Source organism: Sodiomyces alkalinus (genome assembly GCF_003711515.1).
Source record: "Sodiomyces alkalinus F11 unplaced genomic scaffold SODALscaffold_6, whole genome shotgun sequence".
Taxonomy (NCBI): Eukaryota; Fungi; Ascomycota; class Sordariomycetes; order Glomerellales; family Plectosphaerellaceae; genus Sodiomyces; species Sodiomyces alkalinus.
Window position 1 is genome coordinate 295,928 of NW_021167084.1, and position 19,479 is coordinate 315,406.

Here is a 19,479-nt window from a genome sequence, read left to right on the forward strand (position 1 = left end):
GGGGAGTTCGTGTCAATATTTTTGTCCATTTTGTTGCGATGGACACCGACCTGCCGATTCTGTCACGTCCCCTACTAGGTACACATGCGTTCTTTCTTTTTTTTTCCTTTTTTTCTTTTTTTCCTTCTTTTCCCCTTCTCTCTCTCTCTCTCAATAACAGAACCCCCGATTCAGGATGTCCTCTGTTATTGGCACAGAATGGAAGGAAACACGTAGCATCTCTATATGTCTACACAGTTACCTATGGTCATGGTCGGGTTCTGGTGGGGAAAGCAGCACTTTTACTCGATGCTTGGTTGCCGCACATGCCGGAGAGATCGACGTGCCGGACTAGTGCGTACGTTGTAGTTGCATCACAGGCCGTCATCTGACTTGGTTCCGGGCCCCTCAGTCGCCCCAGTTCGTACCCCCTTGCCCATCACGCCCAGGTACCAACCCAGGGACGGGTCCATCAAGATCCAGGCACGAGAAACCCCCAAGGTACAGCCAAGGGCCGGCCTTGTCTAATACATCGTACTTCGTAGCCAGCACGCACCTTTTACTACCTTACCGATAGTATGTATCCTCCGTACCTGCGCGAGACAAGGTACCACACGGTACCGGTCGTTGCATTCGTCCAGGAAGCAAACCTGTCGAACAGACCACAGTCTTTTCGGTTACGTAATAGGCCGGATTGCTAAGAGTATAATCCGGGTGGACGCTTACAGAATCTGCACTATATAAAATACGGTGGCAGCGTTTCCCTGACGGTCTAAGACAGTTATAATTATATATAATTGCCTTAATTAATTTTGACCTGTTTTATAACGATTTTGACTACGCTTTATTTAATAATTAAGAGTCTTACTTACTAAGTGAAGATATACCCTTTTACTACTACTACCGATTTAAGAAGCTATCTAGCTACGCCGATATAGCGTATTAATCTATAAATAACTATTAAGATATCGCACCTTAGCCCTAATACGTATAAAACCTATAAGGATTAAGAGCTCTGGCGACGCCTGTACGAATCGGTTACCACCTATAATAACGTGTAGAGGTTTCTCCGCCTAGTCGATCCGACTTAGTCCTCCGAGGAGCCTATAATACCGGATTACGGCTCTTTCCCCTCTATAACACCTAGGCGTACGCCTACGTAATATCTCGACCTTACGGACGCCGGCTAGAAAGTATACGATATCGAAATCGCGCGCTAGAAGATCCTATAAACGTAATACGATAGCTACCTTAAAGAGATTAACGCTATACTAACCTAATAGGTTAATACTATCGATTAAAGCCGCAGATAACTGCTATAAAGAGGCACGCCTCGCGAGGTGTATAAAGCCGTTAAACACGATACGGATTAGTACCTAGCCACCCGCTAAACCGATACCTATAAAGAGTATATTAAGCACGCACGGTATCCTACGAATAGCCTTAAAAAGCTCGGGGAGTAATTAGATAAGTAGCAGCTACTACTATAAAGCTATAAAGATACCGGTTTAAAGCCCGCCACGTATATATAGGTTATAGATTTCTTTAGAGGTATACACCCCTATACCGGCCGCGATTAGACTAAGGCCGAGGGACGCCTTATAGATAACTAAGTAGTTATACCCGAAGACCTTTACACCCTCGGCCAGAAGTATATTAACACCAGACTTAAAGACTAAGGAAAACGCGGTAGCCACCACGCTATAATATTCCCTATACTATATACCGGAAGCGAAAAGGGTAAAGATACCTTAGAGGCCACGGCTAAGCCCCGTAAGAAGGGCGGCCGTGGGAAGAATAAAGCTAAGAATCCCACTACCACGGTACCTATAGCCACACCTTTAACTACTTTAACTAACCGTTCTAAGCGCCGCTAATCTACTCTGCAGAGAGGGCAGATCTACCGCGTATACGCTATACCTAGCCACGATATTAACGCCTGCTTCTATCTATTCCCGGATATAGTATATAACGATTAGACACCCTTCGAGAGCACTAAAATAACCGTCTAACGGATCCTTAAATATAACCCCTCGCTACGCGCGGAAGTAGAAGAACTACGCGCCGTAAAGAAGGTGAAGAAGGATATAAGCCGGGACTCTGTATAGCTTAAAGAGGCGTGACTTAACTATAGTAGCGTCTATAGCGGCGTCTCCCACGCCGCTACCTTTACGGCTAGCACTACTACTAGCTACCCTCTTCGAATCTCTACTATCCTTAATTCCGGTGCCACTATTTATATTTTTAACGATTTTTCCCGCTTTTCTGATTTTATACCCGCTATACCGGGAGACTACGTAGTCGTAGGTAATTCGTCCCTGCCTATTAAAGGTTACGGTAATATAACCGTGAGATTAAACGGACTAATAGGAGGCCTTGATTTTAGGCTGTTAAACATTATATACTACGAGGATTTTACCTCTAATTTAATCTCTAACTAACGCCTACGTCTTCGAGGATACTAGTAGAATTAGAAGCCACTAAATAACTATATTCGGCGTTCCGATAGATCTATACTATACTAGCTAAGTTACCCTTTTAATTAAACCGTTATTGAATACATGCCCTCTAACTAATCTGCGGCTGCTTTTCTAGGCTCTTCTTCCACCCGAAAAGCTATCTATAAATCGATAATATAGTATCTAAGCACTACGGAGGGTATCTTATAGCATCTACGCCTAGGGCACGCAGGCCCTGAACCACTTCGGCACCTAGAAGAGTAGATATAGGGGGTTAAAATCAAGGGACTAATAACTATCGACTATAAGGCCTACGAGCTTATAAAGATAAAACGGCACGTTAGTAGGCGCCCTCGCACTACACTTACCTACGCAGGGGAGTAATAAGCGATTAATTTTACGGATTTTAAACGAATATCCGACGGGGACTTAAGGTTTATATTTTTCACCGACTATTATAGTGGTTTTACGGCCACCTACATTATAAAAAGTAAGCTAGTAGTGGATATCCTTGTAATAATTAAGGAATTCCTCGCCTGGGTAGACCGCTAATTAGACTATAAGGTACGCGTTTTCGAATCTAATAACGAGCTAACTTAATCCTATAATATCACCTAATTCCTGCGTGGCGAGGGTATCCTTTTAAAGGTATCTGCTACCGATACTTAAGTATAGAACGGGGGTGCCGAACGCGCTACTGCCGTGGTTATTTCGAAGGGTCGTACGATAAATATCCACGTAAAACTGCCACCGTTTATATAGCCTAAGGCTATTCTGACGGCCGTATACGTCTATAACCGGACGCTACGAAGGCAGTAAAAGAATTAGAAAACGCCCTATAAGGTCCTCTTTAAAAAGAAGCCGATTTTATCACACCTTCGAGCTTACGGCTATAAGGCGTACGCGATAATAAAGGACGCCTAAAAGGCTACTAATAAGCTATTAAATCGTATCGCTCCTCGCGCCTATATCGGCTACCTCGTCGGCTACGATTCCACTAATATTTTCCGTATCTAGGTGCCTAGCCTACGCCGCTATAACCGCGTTATTCGAACGCGCGATATAGATTTTAACGAACGCGCCTTCTTTAACGGCGATATCGCCACCTTTAAGGATAACCTCTATTAATTAACAGAGGAGTAATTAGAAGACCTAATTAGTTAAATTAAGTAGGAGAGGGCTAGAGATTCACGGCCGTTTACGGACGTATAAGCTAAGGACCCCCCCCTTTATATAACTGCTTATTTTGAATTATTAGATCCGGGGATAAACGCCCCCGGATCCCCTTCCTCGACGGCTTTACCGTTAAGGTTATAGTCCGTAATGCCCGGCTATAAGGGGGTAAAGGAGGCTATCTCGAGTTAATCAGGATAAGATTTAGGTCACGAATAGTATAATTTAGCCGGTATAACGCCTAATCACCGTCTATATCCGCCTAATCTACTACTTCCTACTCTATTAATAACCCCGCCGTCGGTTATAGCGCTAATAGTAGCCGTTATATTAGGAAACCGCCGTAATACCCCTACGGCCGTAGGGTTCTAGGATAACGGAACACGGTGCTATGATACCCCTATAGCTACGGCTATAGGGCTCCTATTAAATAAAGGAGCATAACTAATTCGGTAAGTAAATAGCTAGAAAAGAGACTATTACGTCGCTACGTTTAACGCTAGCCGCCACGCCCCTAATATATATATATTAAATAGGACTCCGCTAACTAAATTACAGTTAAAAAGGTCTACGCCTATAGCGTTATAGCGACGCTTAATAATACCCTACGAATCTATAGCCCCGGCGGTAGCTACCGGAAGTATATCCTAGGAGGCTATCTCGGGAAATATAACCCCGGCGGTTACTTTAGCGGGTACTCCGGCGGTTACCCCGGCGGCCGTAAAGATCCACCGTAAAAACCTCCCTTATCCTCCGAAGAACCCTCGCGATATACCCTTATACCCTTACGGCCACCTATTCCGATAGGTATAAGAAGACTATCTACGGAGCCACGAGGAGATAGGATTATGGATACGGGTGCCGGCGTCCATAGCAGATAGATATCAGGTTCTTAATTCGATATAGGTGATAATATATAAGTTCGATAAGCATAGATTTCTATATAAATATAAGGTAAGGTTTATAGTATAAGGAGATTAGTAGTATTAATTCTCGCTCGAGGAGATATATATAGTAATACTAGCCGGACGGTTATTCCGCGCGTTAATAGCTATCGCCGCCCGATTTAACCTTACGCTATTATAATTTAACGTTATAAACGCGTTTATACACACGCCCCTCCCCTATAATATCTTTATATACCCGCCGCTAGGCTTTCTAGCCCCTAGGAGTCGTTTATACCTGAAAAAGGCGTTATATAGACTTAAGGAGTCTCCACTGCTTTAGTAAAAGCATTTCTCTGCTATCCTTTTAGCGGACGGCTTCTAGATAGTGCCGTAAAAACTATATTATTTTCTACGGCGCGGTTTAATCCTATTCTTCTACGTTAACGATATCGTTATTACTTATAAGGAATAATACAAGGCGTAGATAGAGTAGGCCGTTAATAACCTATAACGCCACTATAACCTATAAGGTGGCGATCCTTTATAATGGTTCCTTAGTATTAAAGTTATTCGCGACCGCGTCGCCCGTAAAATCTAGCTATTATAACACGACTATATTACTAAGTTAGAATGCCTATTAAAGCCGAATAGTACGTATAGTAGTAACTATCGCCTAACGCACCTAATTAAGGTTATAGAGCTGCTGCCCTATTCAGGGACCTCGACTAACGTTAAAAGCTATTAACGGAAGATAGGATCTATACTATACATAGTAATAATAACGCGGCCTAATATCGCGTTTATAGTATCCAGGCTATACCGGTTTAACATTAATCCAGGGCCTATTCACTATAAGGCCGCCGATTATTTAATCCTCTATCTAATTAATAGCTAATCGTTTACGTTAGAACTAGGGGGTAGCGATACTATCGAAATCTACACTAACGCCTTATTTACCAATAATACCCTTAATCGAAAGAGTAGTTAAGCATACGTGATACGCTTATTTAGCGGTATAATAGTGTGATGCACTAATAAGCAGGATACAGTCACGATATCTATAACGGAAGCAGAGCTATTAGCGTTAGTATAAGGTATTATAACTGGATAAAGACGTAGTGGCACCAGATCGTCAAGATAAAGATCAGATAAAGAGGTCAGTCTAGTAAGACCACGATACATAACCAAAACATAACCAACACCGCTATAACCTTAAGCGAAGAAGTAGATCGGTAGTCATTATTCTGATCAGGGTAACGTAAGTTAAACTGGAAAGATACCTTAAACGTAGAATAAGTAATTATAAAAGAGGATAATAATTATATCTTTATCCCTCGATAGGGACGTCCCGAGCCTGTTCTTAATATATATATAAGCAGCGGATCCAGCGGCCTTAAAAGGGGGGTTATATAACTGTCTACCGAACCACTCTAACGCCGTATCTACGCGGTTATAATACGGCCCTAGTTATCTTAATTACGCCCTCGTAGCATAGATAACTCCTAAAAATAAGCAGTTATAAGTAAATAAACTAAGTAAAGAGCTATCGTATACCCTTATTCCTCTAATTACCCCGTCCTCCACGTATACCTGATTAGGGATCCTCTTAATTCTAGTTCCTCCGTATATACTATTCCCTTACTATCTCCACCGACTATTTCCTCGAGATATCTCTTATCTAATCCTCTATATATACCTTTACTTACGCTTTCGTAAGGTTCTTTCTCCGACTATATAGTTAGGCTTATTAGCCTTCCTGGCCTCTTAATTAGCGGTAGCCTTATCTGCCTCCTATTTAATCCCCGCGTTATAACAAAGCTATTCTTCCTAAGGTATAGCCTAAGGCGGCGGCAGATATAGCGCGCTATTAGCCACTACGTTACGGAGGCCTACTCGGTATAGGTTATTAAAGGACTTAACCTATTCTTCCTTAGTATATAGACTCGGCCTAATAGGACTAACGCGCTTAGCTAAAGGCCGTATATCTACGAGTCTATAGTAAAGCAGGTAATAAGATATCTCTATACCCTTAGCCTGGTACTTCGCCTCCTCTTCCTATTTATCTTAGATATCGTAACTCCTCTTCTTTAAAGCGGTAGAGGGTTTAGAGGCCTTTAGAGTCTTAGGCGTCTTAGGTATCTTCGGTATCTTTAGGGGCGGTGTTTTCTTAATAGCCGGCGGCGTCTACTTTACGGCTTTCTTACCCTTAGGTGTCTAGAGCTTAAGACTACTAAGACCTACGTCGTCGACGTTACTACTACTATCGGATAATACTAAGGGGTCCTAGAAACTCTGGCCGGACGAGTTAGTAAGATCTATAATCTCGGGATTAGGGGAACTAGTAAGGTTAATAGACTCTTCCTTAACTTTAGGTATTTTAGGAGTCTTAGGACCCTTAAGCGGGTTAACCGGTATCTATTTCTTAGTCTTATTAATAGGCTAGAATCTAATCGTCTTAAGGGCCTCGGGAGGTAGCGTCGCGGGCTTTATAGCTAGTTCTATATAGTGACTAAAGCCGAAGAGTTTACTAATATAAATCATCTAGCCTTCTTTAATATACCGAGTATATTCCCCTATATTATTCCCGTAATAACGACCTTAAGTAAACCTATAAATCTTAGAGCTCTAAGGGAATAGATATCCCTTTTAGACCAAAGCTTTAATCCATTCTATAATAAAAGGACTATATAAGTAACCGTCTAGCTATATAGGGCTAAGGATAATATAGAACTTTTTAGCTATACTATTAACGGCTTTTTTAGGAGCTCCGATAAATATTATCCACTATATTATAAGACGGGCGACTTCGAGGAGGCGTTATTCACCTTTACCGTTAGACTATATACTATCGTACCTATATATAATCTAAGTCTCTTAGTCGATAATTAGACTAATAAAATAGTTATTATCGATATAGCAGATTATAAGGATAAAGCGGTTAGTTTTAGTATATTACCGCGCCTTATCGGAGAGAGTTATAAACTCCGCCTTACCTTTAGTATCTATTCCTTAGCACGGAATCTTATTAAGGAATACCCTAGGCCTTAAATCCCCTTACCTACGGCTAACCACCGCACTTATTACTTCTTCTATAATGCTTTTCTCTTACTACCTATCGGCCTTAATATCTTTACGTAGCCGGTAGGCTAATATTAAGATAGAACGGACCTTAAGATATCCTTTACTATATAAGATTATTAGAGGCGATTATAATATGGCGAGCCCTACGGCCTTTACGTCTAACTCGTTATTCTTATTCTTATCCAGGAGTCCCTAAACTATCTGCTAGCCGTCCTTCGAGATAGCTTTAAACCTAGTATAAGGGGTATCATTATCTACGGCCTTAAAGAGGCCGTACGGTAAACCACTTACTAGGAACGCCCACCTACTCTTTTTAGGGTTATACTCCTTATAGGGCCTAGTACTTAACTCGATAGCGGTCCGTCCTTTAGGCTAAATACCCTTATTTAGGTCTAAGCCCTCAAGGGCGGTGGCCTAGTAGTCTATAAAGTTATTAACGGCTATAGCGTCGATATTCGCAGGATCTAGTGTCTACAGTTACTTACGTTACCCTGATTAGAGTCTTTAGTAATAATTCCTTACGAAAAAAAAAGAGAGAAAAAGGGAAGAAGGGATATTCGGGGGGGGAAACGGGGAGATTAAAATAGCGGAAAAGGGGTAAAATATAATAAGGAAGAATAGGTAAGCCTAAGTCTATAAGGAAATATCGAAGGGGGAGAGATTAGGATTAAGGCCGAGGAGGGTTCTATTTATCCTCTAAGGACCTTTTCTAAAGGCTCTTCTCTTTAAGCAGGAGTCCTTAGCTTATAACTATAGCTCGAACGGTCTTTTAGTCGTTAAAGGAGGTTATTTCCTAAGTCGTGATAAAGATAGCCTTTATAAAATCGGAAAGAAAGTGCTAAATTAGGAAATCGATATTAGAAACGCTTACTATAATTAGCTAACTGGCTTCGGCGCTTACTATAATTAGCTAGTAAATATCTAATAAGGCTTTTTATTTATTATTAGGTAGTAGGCAGAGTCGTGATTCTATAATAAAGGAAAATAAAAGGAGGTAGCTATAAATAGCTATAAAGGTAGGTCGAATAGTTATAATTACTTTATTAGAGACGCCTCCCTTAACTTATAGAAGCTATAAGCCGTTTAGTTAACGTCTCTGCTTATCTGTCTCTTAAATCTAAAAGACATAGGATCCCTGGCTTTTCGTTCCTCTTCTTCTAAGTAATATTACCACTTCTATAGTTATCTTTACCGATAGCACTATCACTATAATAACTTCCTAACTTCTCGAATGTATACTATAGCTTCTAAGAATATAATTAGGGTATTAAACGAAGCGGAACCGTATAAACGTAAGAAGGCCGTTAATAGATAGGAGTCTGTTAAGTCTATTCCGTGGTTTTAGTCTAAGACGCGTCTAGTAAGGGGCACTCTTAACGAGTATAACGTTTAGGTAATGCCTATAGATATAACTATAAGTTTTCTTTCCTTATTTCTCGTGGTTACCCTAATTAGGGCGTGCTGATTTTAGTGCTAAGGTTAATACTTATATCGGTTAGTTCGAGGTAGCTAGTAAGGGCGGCGTTTTATACGTCGAGCTCGACCTTTTATCTTCTTTTATCGATTTAGATACCCGGCTTACCGTTATAAACCGGTTTTAGAATACTTTATTAAATATTACTAACCGGGACATAGAATAGGCTCTATTTAGGGAAATACGTAACTTCTTTAAGACGCCCTTATTCCGCCGTTGTATTTTCGTGGCTAAGGATCTCGCGGGCCCCTAAAGAGAGTATATTATAAAGATCGTGATAAGGCTTTACGCCGTTAGGGTACTTATTATATAGGTATATAGCGTAGTTAATAAGGTGCTCTGTTAGTGCTACGAATAACGCTAGATAGCTATAATAGATTAGGTTAATAATAAGATTACATACCTATTCTATAAGTGCGTCTCCTTACCGTAGAATCCACGCTTCCCCGACTACGCTAACTATCTATTCTATAAGTCTATTTATATATTCCGAGATAAAGGCCTCCGTAAGGAGTTTTAGTAGGCTAAATATAAGATTAGCTAGCCCGATAATAATTACCCCGGCTTTAAACACTATAATCCCCTCTCTAAGGATAACTTAGTACTACCGTAGTCTTTCTATAACGATAAATAATACCCGATCCACTTCCCTTAGACTAGCGTTTTCCTGGTTAATATAACCGCTATAAGCTATAAGATTACTCGCTAAATACGCTAGGTCTATAGCGGTAAAACCTCTAAGGCTTATAATAGCTTACTTAGTCTTATCCTAATACTTTTAGCTCGGTATAGGAAGGAGGTGGATAGGTATTATAATATTATCCGTAAGGCTAAGGAGGTGCTTAACCGGGAGGAAACAGTTATCTACTAGACTATTCTGCTTCCTAAGAGGGCTTAGGTTTAGCGCCGGGTCTCTAAGAAATACAGGCCTAAGGAAGGTGACTATAAAAGCGATCCTAACCTAGAAACTAAGTTATTTACTTAATAGGGTGCTTTATAATTAGAGGAATAGGTGGTAAGGATAGGTGCGCGGTTTATAGGGTGGCTTATAAGGAAGGGAATTAGATAGTTAATTATCTAAATAATATAACTCTAATAGATAAACGGGATTTCTATAAAATAACGTTCCCTAGTGCTTAGGGTATTACTCTTTTCGCGAGAACTTTATAATAGGTCTAATTAGGGGAATAGGTAGTAAGGTTAGGGGAAATAAGGTATAAAAGGAGGTCTTCTTCGTGGCTTATCTTCTTCTCTTTTTCCTTCTCTTTATAATAATCCGTTTTCTACTCTATACGAGTAGACTCTACAGGCCTATCTACTGATAAAGCCCTTATAAGAAGAATAAAATTTATAGGTAGCGGCTGGTAGTCGTTTAATTAGGCTAATAAAACTAGGGAATCCCCGGGTTTTCCGGTTTTTATTATTTTTACCGCCGTCGTCGTTATAATATTACGTTTTTCTTTATTAGGGGGTTTTCTAGCGGGGCTCTTAACGCCGTTGACTTAGTGTCTTAAACTTACTCTTCTAGTAATAGGTATAGTGTTAGTCTTTTCTTTCCGGACGAGGAACTTTTATATAGTAGGCTTAACGGTAGTATATATAGGTGTGGTTAGGGGAATAGGGATATAATATTAGTTATAAGGAGAGCGATTAGTAATAGAGATTAGGAAAAGGGCGCTTTAAGTAGTAGGAAGGGGGTGGCTCTTATACTTCTAAAATCGACCTTTAAGATTAACGTAATAACCTAATAAGTTACTAGTCCTAGGGTTAGTAAAGGAGGGATTTACGGTTTACGGCTTATAGCCTTTAACGGCATTTCTCTTAATTATATTATAGCCTTTATAACCGTCCCTATACTAGTTATTCCCGACTATAACTCCCTTCTGTAGAATAGACAGCTTATATTAAACCAGGTGTAATTTAGCTTAGGTCTAATAAATTATACGGTGATTAGGGGAATAGGAGTAAAGAATTTAAGATTATAATAAAAGAAACCTATACTTATTATAGAAAAGAGAGTATATAGTGGTATATCTCTATAACGTCCACGTAGTTAGGCTTACTTATAAATATAATAAATAATAAATATAGGGAAAAGTCTTCTAATCGGGGAAATAAGTCTAGATAGGTTTATAGTGTCTTTAATCAGGATAATAAAGGTAAAAGTTTAAAAAAGAAACGGACTAGGGTAGTAGTTAGAAAGATTATTTATAGGTTTACGCCCTTTATACTAGCGTATATCGCGACTCTAGGTGGATAAAAGACTTAGCTCTATTTACCCTTAGCCCTAAGACTACACGCTAGCCTCCTAACGAGTATAGGCTTTAAAAATAAAGGAAATCAGGGAAAATAATAATAAAGAATAAAATATAGCTCGCTAGTATAATCCTCGTACTTACTCGGGTCAAAATCTAGGCGCTATAGAATCTACACCTTAACGGTACTAGACTCCCTTACCTTTTTTAACTCTTCTTACAGCTTTTTATAATACTCCCCTAATAAGTCTCTTAGTCTCTTAGAGCGGCGTAAAATATCGTTAATAATATAATTAAGGGAACTAATATTATCCTCGGCCCTAGTATCTTCCTTAGGGTCCTTATTAGGTAAAAGGGGTACTTCGGTGACTTCTTCGGTAATAGGCGCTCCTCGGGCAGGGTACGTGATCTTAAGCTCTTCGTTACAGTCCCGTTTAAGTATAGTCTAGTTCTTAGGCTCCTAGTACCTATCGTCGTTTTTAATAAACTTCTTTAGGCGGTTAGCGGTAAAAGTAATCCCTTTTAGTTCTTCCCTAGTAAGAGTCTTAAGGATAAAGGACTTATTATCGTGGTTAGTCTTTCGGATACGATATAGGCCGTTCTAGCGGTAGTCGAGCTTAGCCTTACGGCTTATATCGATAGCTTTCTTAGTATTATAAACCAGTATAAGATTCTTAACTTATAGCCTTTACTTACAGAGCACCCGGGCACGGCTAGTGTTAATATAGGCTATCCGTCGCCCTTATTATTTAGTAATTATAGTAATAGCAGCTTATCGGTTAGTATTAAGCTAGGCAAAAGCCCTTAACCGAAGTATTATCTTATCCTTAGGAGTTTTAACGCGACCCTAGTCTAGTACTCTTTAGGTTAGGTAGGTCGTCTTAATTGGGGTAATAGCCTTATGGCTATATAGAAGGAAGAAAGGGGTACGGCTAGTAGAAGCTTTTACCGTTATACGGTTAGCGAAGAGGACTATTAGGAGGATCTTATAAAGGGCTTTAGAGTAAAGCTTCGACTAGATAGATAGAGCGTGGGTAATAGCCTTATACCTAACCTCGTTAAGGCTATTAGCGCGGGGGTAATAGGCTAAGGCGAGCTTTTAAGTAGTCCTATAGCGACAGTTTAGCTCGATTATAGAACCCTTATTCTCTAGACCTCTATCTATAAGAAAGATTATATAAAGCCTATACCTATAGATTATATCTTCCTATAGAAATAAGGTAATAGCCTTAAACGTGTTCTTCTTTAATAACCAGGCCTTAACCTAACCTATAAATATATAACGGGCCTCTATAAGATACTATCCTTAGAGATATTAAACGTCTAGGTAGACCCAGGTAAAAGGGAGGGCGGCCTCGGGCAGGCTTATTACGATTAGGGGGTCCTCCTAAGAACGGCTACGGCGGGCCTAGTATTCAGAACAGGACTCGATAAACCTCTAAATACTCTTATAGATACTATCCTAAAAGTAGTTAGCGGCGAGGCGATAGTAGGTGCCTTACCTTCCTCGGTATCCGGATTCATCGTAGGCTCTCCTAATTAGGTTAACCTGGGTATCCTTATTGTTAATCCAGCGTTTAGGGGTTAAATCGGCTTTAGTTACTCGGGTCTATAGCAGTCCGTTCTTAAGGAATACACGGGTGGCTTTATCTTTAACTCTACGGGCTTCCTTAGGATCTATTCCCCTAAGCACGCGAAAGGTCGTTAAGAAGGTAGCTATTTATCGGGAAAACTAACTCTAGGTAAGGTCCTTATCGAGGATATTATTAGCTAAGGTAGGGTCGTTAAACTGCTTCTCGGCTTCCGTAAGGAAGATTCTATCGTCCACGAAGTCGTTTAGGTCTCCTTCGGTATCGTCGTTAGTCTAATTAAAGGGTATTCCGGGCATCCGTAAGAGTCTATTAGCTATAGTATTCTTAGATCCTTTAATATACTTAACGTCGAAGTCGAAGAGCCGGCAGGCGAGCTATTACATAATCAGGGTATTAGGGAGGTTAGTAGTAGATCCTTTTAACTAGGATAGGAGGGCTTAGGTATTAGTTTTAAGGATAAAGTAAACCCTATAAAGGTAGTTACGTAGGCGCCGAAGGGTCTTTAGGACTCCTCTTAGCTCTAGCTTACTAGTATTATAGACCCTCTCTATAAGAGACTAACGTCCGCTTTTATACCGTGCCACGGCTCTTCTATCCTTAACGTACTATCCGAGGATTCCACTCTATCTATCTATACTAGCGTCGACGATAACGTAAATAACTCCTACGCCTTCGGTATACTAAATAGTAATTAGGATAAGGGTAGTGGTAAGGGCTTTTTTAAGGGCGTTTATAGTGTATTATTAAGGCTCCTCCCACTTAAAGGCAGTATTCTTTCGTAGTAGGTCGGTTAGGGGTCTAGCGATAACGGCGAACTTATAAATCCAGACTCGGTAAAAGATAGCGAGACTAAGGAATAAATAAACGTTAGAAACCGTACTATATCTTTCCTACTCTAGGACCTTCGGGATCTTAGCCTACTTAGGGGAACGGCTATTAGTACCGTAGACGTAGCCTACGATAGTGGCTACTTTCTAATACTACTAGCTCTTAATACCTACGATAATGCCTTTAGCTAGCTCCATGTTAAGAAGCACTTTATCGATATTAGCGATATACTCGGCTATAAAACGGCGAATTCTAGGTCTAATTAGGGTATCCTCGTAGGTGGTTATTAGTTCTTTCACTATAATATTATTAATAAAGGGTCTATAGCACTAAGGAATAAGGTTATAAAGAATACGGGTTATAATACGTATAAACTAGGCCACTAAATTAGTAGCCCCCTAAGGAAGGGTATATATCCTAAAGAGTCTAATAATAGTTATAAAGGTAGTTAGGTCTTAAGACTCCTCGTTAAGGGTGACCTAATTATAGCCGAAAAAGAGGTCTAAGAGGGATACAAGCTTATATATAGCGAAATCCTTAAAGAACTTATCGGCCCTAGGCAGTATAAAGGTATCTTAAAGGGTTACTACGTTAATTTTAATAGCCGAGTTAATAAGCTGTATATTACCGTCCTTCTTCTTAACTAGAAACCAGGGGTTACGATAGGCTACGTGGCTCTCCTTAATTATACCTTTCTTAAGGCGGTCCTTTATTATCTATACGACTATAGACTCTAAAGCCTTAGAGATAGGGATCCCTTTCGCCTGCCACGCCTTATAAGGAACCGCTCGAATCTTCTATAGAGGGGCTACCCGTTTATTAAGGCGGCCGCACTTAGTCTAATCCTACGTAATAGCTACCTCTCGGTTTAGGAGGACCTTCGTTAAGAGCTCCTTTTCCTTAGGGGTTAAGTAGTCGACGGTCTTTAGGATAGCGTTAAGTCTTTCGGGTATAAGGCGCGAACAGAGTATAATTTTAGAAAACTTCAGTATAATTAGGCTAATAAACCGCTCGTCTTCTAGCTCCTAGTCTTCCTCTTTAATTTCTACGAGGATATTCTTCTTCTAATAGGGGTCTTTATCAGGGACACTTCTATCGGACAGGATATCGTTAAGAGGGTAAACCTTAAAAGCCTTAGGCTTCTATATAGTAAAGACGCCTTCGCAATTAGGGGGATAGTATACTTCTTTAATAAGATTCTAGGACTTCCTCCTCTTCGGCTACTATAGCCTCCTCGTCGTAACCGCGGCTATACTAGTAATACTATCCTCCTCTTTCTTTAGAGCCTTAAGCGCTCTTATCTAGGAATTATTCTATATTATCCGGTCCTTTCGAAAATATAAGACTAAGAGGCTATTAGGGTAATCAGGCTAATAGTAGTGTAAAAAAGTCGAAAAAGATAAGTAGTTAGTATGAATTAGTTATTATTATATAGTCGTAGTTATTTTATAGGGAGCCTCCGCAACACACCTCTTATATCCTCGGCCCTAATTTCGTGGCATCGCCCTTAAGGCTATATAAATTCTCTTTATTAGGGACTTTACCTCCTTTATTAATAGGAAGGCTATTAAAGTAATAGCGTCCTCGTTATCTAAATAAAAGAAAATATCGTCGTCGCTCTTCTTCCTCTTTTTCTCCTTCTCCTCCCTCGCCTCCTCCTTCTTTTTCGCCCCCTAATCGGGCGAACCGCTAATCCTATCGTTACTCGATATTAAGGTAGCGGCCCCGGACTAACTATAAGGGACGCTATCCTCCCCTACTATCCGATACTTAGATCGATTAAATCCTCCTCCTCTTAACGCTTCTCCTCCTCTTTAAACTTAGGCTAGCTCTATCTATAAGGGCGGTTATCGACCTATTCTTTATTAGCGATAGGGATAATAATACTAGCGTCCCCGTGGGCAAAGTCTATATTAATCTATCCGTCTTTATAGGTAAAAGAGGCGTGATTATTAAGTAAAAACGGTAGACTAAGAAGTATTCTAGGCCTTATTCCCTTGATTACTATAAAATAGACTTTCCTATACTAGTCCCTGACTTAGAGGTGCTCCTTTAGATATCCTGCGTAGTTTACCCTATCTACGTCGTTAATCCCCTTAATTGCGATATTACTTTTACCGATATAACCCCGTAGTCCTAGCTTTTCCACGAGGTCTAGCCGGATAGTGTTAAAGATAGCTCCTGTGTTAATAACTATATAAAAACGGTCCTCCGCAGGGCAGGCCTTAGCTATTCGCTTAGTTAGGCTAACCCGTATCATTATATACTTAGCGTAAATAGTAAGAGGCTTTAGTTTATTAATTATCGGGGCGGGCGTGATACATAGGGCACTATTAGGCGTAGGGGCTATAGTCGTGGTATTCGTAAACTATATAAGACGTTCGGGTCTTAGGGGTAAGGAGTCTATAAAAAAGGCCTTTTTAGGGGTTAAGCGGATAACCTTATAAGGCTTTACCTAGCTACCGATTAACCTTAGCATCTCCTTATAGTCCGCGAGGATAGCTCTATTAATAGAGAGGAGGTAAACTATAGGAACCTTAACCTCTATCTTTAAAAGGTGCTTTAGGCTTTTCTTGCGGACCTTTTATATAACGGCCTCTTAGTTAAATAAATTAAGGGTATCCTTTTAAGCCGAGGCTCGCGAGATAGACCGAGTAGTAGTCGAGGTGGTAATAGGTCTAGATATAGGGGTTATCGAATCAGGGGTTAGACCGTTGTCTATATCGGTATCGTTAACTATCTCTATAACCCTTTAGGAGCTTTCCGGAGTCGTTAGGGTCTATTAAACGGCCTCATTAGGGGAACTAGCTACTTTTAGCGTGGGTTTACTAATTCTACTACTCCTAGTAGTATAAAGAGGGTCTTAGGGGTCGGTCGAAGTATATCGAGATATAGACGTAGTATATACTCTAGCTATAATAAAGTTAATAGATCCCGTGACCTTAGTAACCCTTAAGGCTTAAGTGGCTTAGGTGGCCTAACCACTCTAACCGGTCTATTACTTCTATACCTACTTAGCTATATACTTAATTATAAGTCTATTAGTCTTATTAGTCTTATAGGGGGGTAGCAGGCTAGAAGGTCTTAATATAAAGGTTTATAAGCTCCTTAAATTAGCTATAGAGCTTAGTGGCTAGCTAATATAGTATAAGGCGTTAGTATAGCCAGTACTCGTTAACTCGTAGCTCGCTTTTTAAGTAGGCTACCCAGGTACTAGTCTAATCTATAACTAAATACGCGGGGAACTCCTACTTAACTAGGTTATAGGCGCTATCGTGGATTAGGATAGGGTAGTTATCTCTCCGATACCCTTCTTAGCCGTAGTAGTAGTAGCGAGCTAGCGGGGGCTATCCGTTATTCTAGGCACCTCTCTGCTATCCTAGGCGGTTATTATATTATTAGGTCGGGCGGCTATTATTACGCCGGTTATTATATCTAGGGCGGGGTCCTCCGTAGTAAATCTCCTCGGTGTATTAGGCGTTATTAGGCTAGGAAGCGGCACCGTTAGCCTAATTAGGGGTGGCGAAGTGTATGAAAGTAGTTATCGTAGGCTAAGAGGCGTGCTTAAGGATAGTATAAAAGGCGTTCTTTAGATTAAACTTTATAGCGAGAAGGGCTTAGACTTTCTCCGTGCCTATCCTCTTAGATAGGGCGAGCACTTAGGCGGTAATACCCCTAACGCCTTTAGCTCTATTATAGATAAGGGAAATAGCACACTTCTTAAGGAGGTCGGCGAGCTTATCTATATCCGATTAAGAGGCTATAGACTCCTAAACTATAGTAGGCCGCCTTAAGATTGTGGGCTAGAAAGCGGTACTATTAGGCTAATTAGACTTAGCTATACCTAGTATAGCGTCCCTATCTATAGGCTTACCCTTTACTTCCTAGATATCCGTAGACTACTCGCGTAGTAGGTCTAAAAGTAGCTTATAGCTCTTAACTATCTTTCTTAAGTCGGTGCCTCGAATCTTAAGCCTATTAGCGATAAATATATAGATATCCCTATACAGAATAGTAAGGATAATACCGTAGAGCTCGGAGTCTTCGATAAAAGTGCCTTAAACCCGCTCGGCCTTAGCCTTCTAGATAGTGATTTACTATAGTAAGTCCCTAACCTAATAAACGCTATTAATCTTATACGTCTTATACTTTACCCGAAGCTAATAAACCTCGTAAGAGAAGTTAAGTTAGTAGTTAGGATCTAGATAAGAGAACTCTTTAACGAGCTTCTTAACCAGATTAGACTAACCGCCCTTATCGGCTTAAACCTCTCTAACTAGACGTTCGATAGCGGGACGAATAGCCGTATCCGTGTATAGGTTAACGTAGGTAATCTTATCGGCTTTACTAAGGCGGTTAAGCTTAGTGTAGTTATTATACTGCTAAAGGAATATAGAGAGGGACTTACTATTAAAGCGGGGAGCTCTAATAGCGAGGGGATTTAGGGGTGCTCTCGATATAGCGGTAATAAGGGGCAGGGCTTTAACGACCTCGGCGATAATACTCTCTCGGTCACGGCTTATCAGGGCTTATAGTAGCTTAATTAGGTCTTTAGCGGTAGTAGGGGGCTATTAACGCTTAGGGGCGGCGGTAGTAGGAGCGTTTAAAGCGGGCTAGGTAGTAAAAACAGGGTAGGCAGGGGTAGTAGTCGATCTATAGGTAGGGGCAGATCTAAAGGCTAATCCGGGGGTAGTAATAGGGGTAGTTATCGAAATAGTAGTCGGAGCCGCGGTAAACGTAGTAGTTAGCCTAGAAACGGGCGGAGGTAAGGCCGTAGTCCCGATATCGTGGTTCCCCTAATTAGGGGCAGTAGAAGTAGCGGGCGTAAGAATAGGGGGAATAGCCGGCGAGGGAGCCTTATCGTCGGAGTCGCTAATAACGATAACGGGGGTAGGCTCGCGATACTAATTCTAAGTATCTATAGTATTTTAGGTGTAAGTGCGAGGGGGTAGGCGAATAATAATAATAGGGTTAGTGCGTTTAGGGTAAGGTTCTTCGAACTAATCGTCTAGTAAGAAGATCCTATAAGTGTTTTAGATACTAGCCAGGTTACTATATATATTATCTTATCTTAATAAGAGTAATAAGGTCTCTGATAAGAGGGTGGTGGTGGTCCTAGATTTCACTCCGTGATACTTATGTTCGGGGTCTAGCTTTTCTAACTCACCTTAAAAGAGAAGGCCCCCCACGATTAGGAGATTGCCTATTAGTAAAAGGGCTATACTTACGGATATTAATATTAAAAGTATTACCCGCTAAGCCTCGTGAAAAAGTATCACGACCTGCTTACGAGGTCTATAAAGGTCCTTACTAGACTATCGGGTCCTCTTATAAGTTATCGTTATTTCGCTCCTACGCTTAGTATTAGCTTTTTATTAGGTCTACTAGGGTTTAGTTACCCTAATCCGGGTAAGCTGCTCTTAGCGGTCTTATCTTTTCTTCGCCGTCGTGCGAGAATCTGTTTTAATTGGTGGTAGGAGTTATGAGCCCCTTATCGAGTCTATTCTATATCCGGAATCTAACTCTATCGCGATCTAATCGGTTTTTTCCGTTCCTGTAATTACCACCTCTATAGCGGCGGGTCTTATAATTGAAAGTATTAATAGTTCTTTAACTCTTACCTAAGTAGTTATTTCTTTTCCTAATCTTATTAGGGTAAATCTCCCCTTAGTCTTAAAGCGTTAAATCCTTCCTTAGTCGTTATCTTTATATTCTTCCTGAGGTTATTAACTAATAGTCCGTTTAGGAGGG